Genomic DNA, 7,693 nt, shown 5'->3' with positions numbered 1-7,693 from the left:
ATGAGATAATTTTTCAGACCTTGCCAGCTATTCTTATTTATTGGGGGTGCTATGGTGTGTATGCTTGCTGTAGAGTGGGGCATGGGTTTGATGACGTCTAAGGTCTCTTTCCAATTTAAAATTCTGATTCCTGATAACAGCTGTCAGCATTGCATAGGTCAAATAGGAGGAAGAACACTTAAAGTCATATTTGCTCAATTAATGAAACCTGAATCATAGAATGTTTGTAAAGAGTTGAGGTTTTATTACTTTAAAGTCCATGGAATTATGTTACTATGTTTAGCCACTGTTGCTGGGTAAAGGTTCTGTTTTAATGAATGGAGAATGATTTGTAATCTAAATATTAGAACACCAGGTGATCTGGCTTCTGCTTAGGTTGCAATTGTATTGTGCATTTTTTATTGTGCTTGAAAATTGTTAGCCCTTTTAAGCAGATAAAATGCCCCTTTTAGAACATGGTTCACAGAAAGCATTTGGCTTATTAGTTTTTTTATTCTGCTGACAGTACAAAGGATCATAGGAACACTCCTAGGGGAGCCTCTTCTCTCTTTTTTAAAAAATAAATTAAATTAATTAATTTTTTTATTAAATCTTTTTATTTTTCAAAACATATGCATGTACAATTCTTCAACATTAGCCCTTGCAAAACCCTTTGTTCCAATTCCCCCCTTTCCCTACTGCCTCCTCTAGGTGGCAAGTAGTCCAATATATGTTAAACATAGCAGAAATATATGTTATTATATATATATATATGCATATATATATGTTAAATCCAATATATGCATATATATATATTTTTACAATCATCTTGCAGCACAAGAAAAATCAAATCACACTGGAAAAAAATGAGAAGTAAAATAAAATGCAAGCAAACAACAACAAAAAGAGTGAGAATGCTATGTTGTGAACTACACTCAGTTCCCACAATCCTCTCTCTGGGTGTAGATGGTTCTCTCTCTCTCTTTTTTTTAAAAATTTTATAATTATAAAATTTTTTTGACAGTATATATGTATGAGTAATTTTTTTTAATAACATTATCCCTTGTATTCATTTTTCCAAATTTTCCCCTCCTTCCCTCTACTCCCTTCCCTAGATGACAGGCAATCCCATACATTTTACATGTGTTACTGTATAACCTAGATACAATATATGTGTGTAAATCCAATTTTCTTGTTGCACGTTAAGTATTAGATTCCGAAGGTATAAGTTAACCTGGGTAGATAGACAGTAGTGCTAACAATTTACATTCACTTCTCAGTGTTCCTTCTCTGGGTGTAGCTGTTTCTGTCCATCATTGATCAATTGGAAGTGAGTTGGATCTTCTTTATGTTGAAGATATCCACTTCCATCAGAATATATCCTCATACAGTATTGTTGTTGAAGTGTATAGTGATCTTCTGGTTCTGCTCATTTCACTCAGCATCAGTTCATGTAAGTCTCTCCAAGCCTCTCTGTATTCCTCCTGCTGGTCATTTCTTACAGAGCAATAATATTCCATAACCTTCATATACCATAATTTACCCAACCATTCTCCAATTGATGGACATCCATTCAACTTCGAGTTTCTAGCTACAACAAAAAGAGCTGCCACAAACATTTTGGCACATACAGGTCCCTTTCCCCTCCTCAGTATTTCTTTGGGATATAAGCCAAGTAGTATCACTGCTGGATCAAAGGGTATGCACAGTTTGATAACTTTTTGGGCATAGCTCCAAATTGCTCTCCAGAATGGCTGGATTCTTTCACAACTCCACCAACAATGTATCAGTGTCCCAGTTTTCCCACATCCTCTCCAACATTCATCATTATCTTTTCCTGTCATCTTAGCCAATCTGACAGGTGTGTAGTGGTATCTCAGAGTTGTCTTAATTTGCATTTCTCTGATCAGTAGTGATTTGGAAAGATGGTTCTCTTTATCACTAAACAAGGAGGAGCCTCTTCTCAAAGAGACAGGACACTTTTTCTTTACCTTGATGGCTCTTTATGTTCCTATCCTAGATTCCTGAGGAATACTTCAGTTTGACAAGCTTAGGGTCTTTGCAAAAGGGGATTAGAAAATACTCAGTGGACAATGTCAGATCTTTTCAGTCCTGTCCAGTTCTTCACAACCCTATTTGGGGTTTTCTTGGCAGAGATACTAGAGTGGTTTGTCATTTCCTTCTCCAACTTACTTTACAGATAAGAAAACTAAAGTTAAGTGCCCAGGTTCACACAGCCATTAAGCATCTGTGGCTAGCACTTTATTGTGCCACTTACCTGCTTTGCAATCAAGTATAGGACAACTATCCTTCCACAAAAAGAAATTCATAAAACCCAAGACAAATATGTACCACGTAGCAGTCGTGTTCTTAACCTTCCTTACACAAGAGAGAATCCCAGGGGAATTGGAAGCTTCCCCCCCCCCTCCCCGCCATTAACATTGGCTTAAGCTGTGTCTCCTTCATTTTAAAGGTTCTATTGACCAGTACCCTTTTTCAGTTTCATCAATTAATAGTCAAATAACTTTTACAAAGAGATTTTACTTAAAAAATGTAGAAAGAGCATACATTACTCCCAATACCTCAGGGGCATGATTCCTCCCCCTCTCTCTCTGATTGTGTTGGTTCTGGCTTGAAATTTAGTTTCAATCCTACATACCAATGGTCCCACCAACTTCCCATCCATCAGTGGATGGATGAGTCCTTCTGTCCTTATGCTGGTCTAATCCTAATTCTACAGGGTATTCTCCATGATTGCTCCTTGCTTCTTATTCACTCAAGGCTATCCTTCTGTAAAACCCATTTTGTCTTCTAACTCATGGGTCACTGGGACTCATTCTTCTAGCTTTTGGGAGTCCTGAATTTGGAGATTCTATTCCTTTCACTAGAATTTTTTTTCCTTGCACCAGAAATTGTTTCACCATCGGAGTGTGACAGAAGATAATGCTAATCATGGAATAAAAGCAACCAAAGTTGACTAGGGCATTGTTTAAGATTCTCATACAGCTCATGGAAAAGACTTTCCAACAAACCACATAATAAGTCAAATGGAACCAATTTCTCCAAGGCATTTCCTTCACATGACATCACAATTCTCCTGGAAACATTTCTCTAACATCCTCCACATAGAAGGAAATACTATCTTTCCTCTATTTTCCTCCATATAAAGATATCATCTGAGGCATTTTGAAGACACTATAGTCTCTTCACATTTTTCCCACTGATTGAAAATTTCACCATGCCCAGTGAATAGACAGGGGTGAGTTTTGAACCTATTGTCCACTCTCCCAATCTAGAGTCACATAGCCTGAGATCTTTGGGAAGACAGTAGCCTTGTCCTTTCACCCACTTCTCAATGCCATATAAGAAAGCATTACAAAACTGTCATTCTACATGTACAGGTGAAAAAAATCATAATTTCCCCCAAATATAAAGTTTCATAGATCAATAAAAAAGGAACATTTTACCAAGTTTTATCAAAGGTTATGCTTACTTCCCAACTTGATGCTCAAATGGACAATGTCAACCTCAATTCTTTTTCAAGGAAAAGAAAAAAAAAAGCAAAGAAAATTGACTTTCTGTCTTAGAAAGAAACCTGGTAACTACAGAGTTCCCCAAAGTATAAGGAGTTCTTTCCACAGGGATTTAGGACCTGAGGGTTGACTAGGCTTATCTCCTTACTTTCAGAGGAGAAAATAATGGCCCTGGGAGAAAACTTCCTTTATTCCAAAGACCATCCTGCCAGGGTTTGGACAAAGTTTTCCATATGTCATTTTCTATACTGGACATGTCAAAAAATTTAAATATGGTACTGTTATCTATAATTCTTATTATACTCTTCCAGGAAGTTGGTGGTAAAAACATCTAACCAAGGGGCCTTGTAATGGCTTAGTAAATGCTTTATCAATTTAGTGTTACCTGGACATAAGAGAACTCTATACAATATATACAAAGAATGGTCCTCTAGTCTTTACCTGAAGGGCAATGCTGATGCCAATTTGGACTGAGCTTATTGTTAAATTTTCAATGTGTACATTTACACTTCAGAAATCAGTCAACCTACAAATCAGGGGCTTGGTCCACATTTAAGAAAATGTTAATAATGTAGATTAAATAAAAGTGTGTTGCGTGTATGCTTTTTTCCTCTGGAAAACAGATCCTTAAACGTTTACCAGCACACTATTACTTAAAGACTGCCATTGAAGGGAAATCCATTAGCTCTAATTTTTAGCAATTTCCCCCCCTTACATTCAGCTGAAATATGCCTCTTATAACTGCCATCAATTGCTCCTATTTCTGCCATCTGGAATCAAGTAGAACAAATCAAATACCTATTTCATAAGACTTTCAAGTTCCTTTCTTCTTCAGGGTAAACACTCCCAATTTCTTTAACTGATCTTCATATTTTCAAGGTCATCTCAACTGTCCTAGTTGTCTTTTTCTGACTGTTTTATACCTTACTGGTGTTTCCCCTAAAATATGAATTAAGAATTGGATACAGGGGCAGCTAGGTGGCGCAGTGGATAGAGCACCAGCCCTGAATTCAGGAGGACCCGAGTTGTTCAAATCTGGTCTCAGACACTTAACACTTCCTAGCTGTGTGACCCTGGGCAAGTCACTTAACCCCAGCCTCAGGGGGGAAAAAAAAAGAATTGAAAACAGTATCCAAGATGTGGTTGGACTAGGGCATAAAACTATGGGACTATCTGTTGTCTCCCTCATTCCTGATACTATGCTATTCAGAACATCCTGATGGATGCCATGCTATTGATTCATTTTGATGGATTAAAACCTCTAGATCTTTTTTAAGAACTGCTATCTAGCCATACCTTTCCCATGTGTAACTGTACAAGTGTGATTGAATTTTTGAATAATTTTTGTGTATTGTGATTTTTGTGTAGTGTGATTGAATTTTTGAATAATTGAATAAGTACAAGAATTTATATATTTTTCTTGTTCTGAGGCTGGGGTTAAGTGACTTGCCTGGGGTCACACAGCCAGGAAGTGTTAAGTGTCTGAGACCAGATTTGAACAACTCGGGTCCTCCTGAATTCAAGGCTGGTACTCTATCCACTGCGCCACCTAGCTGTCCCCTGGTTCCTGATTTTATCTGTGGTTGACATCACAGCTGTAGGGAACTTCTTATGGGAAAACTGCATTTAGAGAGGTTAATGGTTGATATGAATGAGATCACACAATCAGTGTGTAAAAAGTAGAATTTATAGAAAAAATAATCTAAATATATCAGAAGTTTAAGCAGTTTGGACTTTATGGGTCCTAAAGGCAAAGCATATTCTTCTTCTTTAGACATGATATCTAGTCCATGAAGCACACTTGATACACATATCCACTGCATTGATAATTTTGTTGTTCTTTAACTGTACTTCTTTGGCATAAAGGAAGGTTTTATATGTGAATGGTGTGGGAAGAATTTACTAGTAAATGACCACATTGTTTAAAAAAGAATCAATAAAATATTTATTTAAAAAAAAACTGAGGGAGTTGGGTTCCCCAAATGTTTTAGTCTTTGTGCTCCTTGACTTTCAGAAAACCTTCATATGCTCTTTATTCATATAAATATAAAAGAAACAAATTTTTGAGTTTATCACAAATACGTGCACAGAAAATACATTATTTTTCACAAAGAAAATTTTATTTTGTACCTAAAACCAAAATGTTGTCCAATATGAGATAAATGAATAAGACTCCTTGAAAAAGAATAAAAAAAGAGCAAAATTTGAACCCATAGCTTCTTGAGTCTGAAGACTGTTTTTTCTTCATTACCTGTCATTTCAGAATTTTGGCAGGAATCAAATTTAAACTTTATCTCATCCAGAAGAGCAAAACTCCAATATATAGTTTTCTTTCCTTTTTCTTTTTTTTTTTTTAAATGAAAATGGGGATATTTGTTCTTCTCCACTTGTGGCCTCTCTCTCATTCTCCACAACCTTTCAGAAATCATTGACTGACTCAAGAATCACATCTGCTGTTTCTCAACAGTTTGGGTCTGATGAATTCACCAGCATCAGAGTACATAGGAAAGAGTATTAGCTCTGGAGTCAGAGTATTTGGGTTCAGAGTCTGCCTCTGAACGATGTTTGGCAACCCACTGAGCTCAGTTTTTTTTTTAATCTGTAAAATGAGAGTTTTACTCAGTGGTCTAAAATCCTTTTTTTTTTTTCTGTAGATTTATGATCCTAAAGATAGCCAGGCACATAGTAGGCAATTACCAACTGCTTGGGGCAGCTAGGTAGCGCCACAGTGCACAGAGCACCCAATCTGTTTTCTTGAGTTCAAATGTGATCTCAGATACTTAGTTTTCTTGTAACTCTGGGCAAGTCACTTAATCCTGTTTGCCTCAGTTTCCTTATCTGTAAAATGAGCTAGAGAAGGAAATGGCAAACTCCATTTCCAGAATCTTTTCAAGAAAAAATGCCAAATGGGGTCATGGATAGTCAGACCCAAGTGAAATGACTGAACAACAAATGCTTATTGACTGGTTGATAGTCTGATATTATCTTGCTTCTGCTCTTAGATGTCAACCCCAATTCATCATTTTTGTTCTGATTTTTCCCTAGTTCAAAGGTCATTCTCATTGATAGAGAAAATAATAGTAAAAAAAAGCCAAGTTATTTCTCTTTCTATCATAATCCCATCTACCCTAAGTATTCTGTCTTTAACCTTCATTTTTCTTCCCAAATATCTAGAAACAGTCAATATTTTTTATTGTTCTTGGTATTCCTCACCAGGCCCAATGGTTTCTATTGGTCCTTTTGATGGGATCTTTCAAGGACCAGACCACAATTGCCCTTGTTTCCATTTGCTGTCTTTTAAATATTTAAATTATTCTATGATTTCCCTATCAATCCTTTGAGACAGTCCCTGTTTTTGTTATCCTCTGAATTATTTCTTTGTGTCTTCAGAATTTCATTTCTGAGATGTTCCCTTCAGCTGTAGAATTTTAGGCCATGGAGTCATCTAATTATCCCCTAGTCAACATTAGGGGTTATAGAGTTTCAGTATTCTAGAATTAGACAGAGAAAATTTGAATTAACAATATTTGTGTATGTTTTTGATAGCTACTGTTTTTCCCTACTTAGGATGGAAAGACTCAAAAGAGATTGTAAGCTTAATATTTGTTGATACTGTTTTTGAAGGCCTTCTGTTACCTCTAGAGTAGAGAGGTTAGAGACTATTTATTTTCCTTTTATTTTTGTTGCCCCAATTGCTGATACAATACACTAGGCATTGCATCAATCCCTTCATCTCTTTGTAAACATTCTATAATTCAGGTTTTGCTAGTGAACAAACATGACCTTTTTGCCTGTAATCTTCAATATATTTTTTCTTTAGTCCATCTTTAATGCAACTGCCAAAGTAATCTCCTTAAAATACATATTTTATTTTCTTATTCAAAAATCTTCATTTCTCTCCCCATTTCCTATGTGATTAAACACAAAATCTTTGGCTTACCTCTTAAAGCCCTTCCCAATGTAGCACCACCTATTCTTTCAGTCATATTTCTCATTATTCCTCTGATACATCATTCCTCTGCACATACATGTTATTCCATTCTCTACTCATGACACTAAATCTAGAATCAGGAATATCTGAATTCATATCTAGCCTAAGGTACTTAACTAGCTACGTGACCTTGGTCTGCCTTAATTTCTTCAACTGTAAAATGGTAATAACATCATTTACCTTATAGAGT

The sequence above is a fragment of the Sminthopsis crassicaudata genome, chromosome 4, assembly GCF_048593235.1.
Source record: "Sminthopsis crassicaudata isolate SCR6 chromosome 4, ASM4859323v1, whole genome shotgun sequence".
NCBI lineage: Eukaryota > Metazoa > Chordata > Mammalia > Dasyuromorphia > Dasyuridae > Sminthopsis > Sminthopsis crassicaudata.
This window is presented reverse-complemented; position numbering follows the sequence as displayed.